This window comes from Lolium rigidum, chromosome 3 (genome assembly GCF_022539505.1).
Source record: "Lolium rigidum isolate FL_2022 chromosome 3, APGP_CSIRO_Lrig_0.1, whole genome shotgun sequence".
Classification (NCBI taxonomy): Eukaryota; Viridiplantae; Streptophyta; class Magnoliopsida; order Poales; family Poaceae; genus Lolium; species Lolium rigidum.
The window spans coordinates 10,838,627-10,842,819 of NC_061510.1; positions in this window are offsets into that span (position 1 = coordinate 10,838,627).

A 4,193-nucleotide genomic window follows, 5' to 3' on the forward strand; every position below is an offset into this window, starting at 1 on the left:
AAAATGACCCCATGAAGTTTCTTGGAATGCATTTCATGTACCGTCTCATGCAGAACTGCCACTCCCTCAAGGATGTTCCTTCCTTGCATGAAAGCAGTCTGAGAAGGTTGGACAACATGATCCGCAACCGTATTAAGTCTAATGGTGGCCACTTTCGTGAAAATCTTGAAACTGACGTTTAAGAGGCAAATAGGTCTATATTGTTGAATCCTTTCTGCCTCATTAACCTTCGGTAACAAAATTACTTCACCAAAATTTAGACGAAATAGTTCTAGTTGTCCTGTGTGAAGATCACTGAACAAATCTAGAAGATCCAATTTAATAGTATCCCAGAAAGTTTGATAAAACTCCGCTGGGAAACCATCTGAACCCGGTGCTTTATTGCATTTCATTTGGAAAATTCCCTTCTTAACCTCATCCTCAGAGTAAGGTGCAGTTAAGAGGCCATTTTCCTCTGGAGAAACTTGGGGTATATCATCTGTTCGGTCCTCATTAAGGGAGAAAGAACTTTCTTCCGGAGGCCCAAACAGATCCTTATAATAATTAGTAATTTATGATTTGAGTTGCTCATGCCCTTCAATGACCCCTTCATCTTGGATGAGAGAATGAATACGTTTTTTCCGATGCCTTCCATTGGCTAAGCCATGAAAATATCGTGTATTCGAATCCCCTTCCAAAATGAATTGGGCCTTGGATCGTTGATACCATTTGAGTTCCTCTTCGCGAAGAAGACTCGCCATCTGCGCATTGGATTGATTCTTAAGGTCAATCTCTTGCGTGGATAACGGTCTCACTTCAGCTAGGGCCTATGGATCATCGATCACTTTTGTAAGGCGAATCTTTTCTTTTTTAAGAATACCAGCCGTATGGGCAGCCCAACCCGCGAGATGTTTACGCATAGCGCGCATTTTGTTATTCCATCTCGAAATCGGATTGTTGCCCCCGACTGGTCTTTCCCAAACCTTCTTAACCATCTCATGAAATCCATCTCGTTGTAACCAACCTAGTTCAAATTTGAACTGCGGATTCCCAGTGGTTAGGAGGATAGGAGCATGGTCAGACATTTTTTCAATACGCTCTAGAGCGTGGACAGACACCATGGGATATTGATTCTCCCATTCGGTATCCATCAACACACGATCTAGTTTCTCGTATGTGGGATCAGGCAAGCTGTTGGCCAAAGTAAATTGTCGACCAGACATAAATACCTCTCTTAAGTCTAAGCTATCAATGACAGCATTAAACAAGAAAGGCCAATGTCCATCAAAAGGGCCTTTGCTCTTCTCATGAGGAAATCTCATCAAATTGAAATCCCCTCCGATTAAAATCGGATACGGATTATCCTTTGCGAGATTTACCAACTCACGTAGAAAGTCGGCCTTAAAAGCGTCTTGGGCAGCACCATACACAGCAACCAGACTCCAAATGAAACCGTCTACTTTGTTCTGGATATCGAGTTTGATGTGATACTCTCCATCCGAACTAGCAAGAACAGTCATTGTGTCTATGCGGACGCCAAGTAAAATGCCCCCAGACCTACCACGAGGCGGACGAGAAAACCACTGAAAGTTAATCCCACCTGACAATCGGTCGAGGAAACTTTGTGAGAATTTTCGCCTACCCGTCTCCGATATTGCAATAAAATCTAAATCATAATCTCTACAACCATCGGCGATGTGAGAATGCTTAGCCAAGTCTCCAAGACCTCTGCTATTCCGAAACATGCCAATCATCGAGAAACTTTTGTAGATTTAGTATTTTTGCCATATCTACGAGACTTCTTACCAGCAGACGATCGGGAACCACGTGCAGAAGCTTTTAGATCATAGATTGAACTAAGCTCCGAGTGTTCCGAATCGACCTCTGTAAGAGTACCAATAATAGACGAGAGGAGCTGACCATCTAAGATGTCATCCGATCCATCATCGTCCTCAAAAGGAGTCTCAAGCCAGTGGAGTCATTCGGAACAACCGTTAAACGGTCAAGCTCCGTCTGTCTCAACACATTGGCAGAAACCGAAACCTCGTCAGGCCTAGTACCCAACGAAACTCCTAAACTGATCAAATTAGAAGAAATGCGAGAATTTGAAAAAGAAGTGAAAGACTTGGATGTTTGTCTCGTACCTGTCGTGTCCAAGTTCTTCTCCGCCTTGCGTCGCATGGCTCTCTGCATGGCGTCCTCATGAGTAGGTCCCGCCCCATCCTCCGTAAGCGCGTACCTCCCACTCCTCCTCAAAGTCGGCTGAACGACCGGAGGAGGGGCTGTAGGGGGAGGATGCTGCGAAGCGGGGACCGGTGTAGAAGAGCTCGAGCGCGGTGAAGAAGTGGGCGAAGCAGGAGCGATCGACGAAGCGGGTGAAGAGGTAGGTGATGCAGGGGTAAGTGGCAATGTAGCCCCCCGCACCGACCCCGGCCTCGACAACCCACCAGCTGCCGGTGTAGAAGGCGTAGACGACGGGGCATCAGCCGACCCGAAAGGGTCGAGGCCACGCCCCAGCCCCACCGTCCCCACCGCCTGTGGAGACGGAGCTGTCTCCCGAGGTGCGTCCGAGGCCCGCTGGCCGTCGACGGTAGCCACGCCACGGCGCGACTGAGCGTCCACAGAAGGCGAGGCAGCCGCAGCGACAAAGACAGGCGCACCCGTCCCTTCGTCAGGGCCGCTCGACGGGCGAGGTGACGTGACGACGATGGGCGCGTAAGGCTCGGCCTCAGCGGAGGCCACGTCCCCCCGCGCCTCGTCCTGGCGGCACTGCAGCGCGGTGTCGCCCGCCGCCTCCTCCTCCAGAACCGCACCACGCGGCTGAAGCCCGCTAGGTGCACCACGCGACTGTAGCCCGCTAGGTGGTGGTGTCGACGACGGAGCCTCCGAGGCCAGCTCCACCTCCACCACCCTTGAAGCTGAAGAAGAAGGCTGCGTTGCCCCCGGTGGTGCGATACTCGACGACGGAGAGGAAACCGGCCTAGTTCGACCCTGCATAAAAGTCCGAACACGTGAAGGTGAAGGAGTCCGTGACGCCACTGGTGAAGAAGCAACTAGATGCGGTGTCTGGGACAGCACCCTTGCCACTATCTCTCGTCCTCTAGCAGTCACCGGTGAGTGATTAAAAGGAGTCAGTGCCAGCTGTGCACCCGTCGCCGAAGTTACACCAGCAGAATGCGTAGGAGGGCGGGTATCCACTTCCATGTTTGCCGCCCCTGGTGCAACCTCCGCTGAACCATCCTCTAGTCGCTCCTCCTCAACACCATGGGAACCATCAGTATCCTCCCCATCTTTCCAGAAAAAAGGCCGAAAACGTGAGTCAGGCTTGAACCCATCCGCCTCCTTCCGAAACCAAAACCTGTAGCCATTGAGGTGTAGCAAAGCAACCACCTCCAAAAAGCCACGTTTATCTCTCGAGAGCGCCGATACGTCCCGCATAGCCACCAAAATACGAACAATCTCCTGGCTGCGAAGAGTATATAAATCCACATCAAGAGTAGAACCAATGAGAGTCCCAACAGCCCACAGCCCAAGAAAGTGCTTCACAGAATCCGGCACACCATCGACATGCACCCAAACTGGCTTCATAACAAAGGCCGGAGCAATATCCTAATGTTCCCAAGAAGAGACAAGCACCTGTGCCTGAACCTTGGGTACACTCATCTGCATACCATCGATCCTCGCCAAATCGTCATGTGTAGGAACCCCTACAAGGAAGGCCTTATCCCCATGCGGAGACGCCTCCCATCTCCAGGTGGGATTCCCTGGACACATACGTGCAAGGAGGCTCTGGATATCCGCCGCCGTGACTGTCCCCTCACCAGACACCTGTACCAAAGCAGTGGGTGCTCCAGAGGCAATCAACTGAGGCTTGTAAACCGAGTCAGGGAGCTGCATGAGTATTCACATCACATTTCCAACAACATCCCACCTTCTTCTGTTTCACGGGTGCAACAGGAGCTGGAGCATCTGTAAGAATTTGCTGAGGTGCGGCAGTCATATCCTGCGTTGCTATCACAGATGGCTGTCCCATAGCCTCCGGGATGGGCTGCCCAAGAGGAGGAGCAACTGGCCGGACCCCTGCCTCCGAACCCACAGTGGCCACCGTCTTCTTCTTCCGCCTTTTCTTCCCTTGACCAGGCTGAGCAAGCGGTTGCTGTTGAGTTGGTGGCTGCTGAGTTTGCGGCTGCTGAGGGGCGACTTGTGGTAAAGGT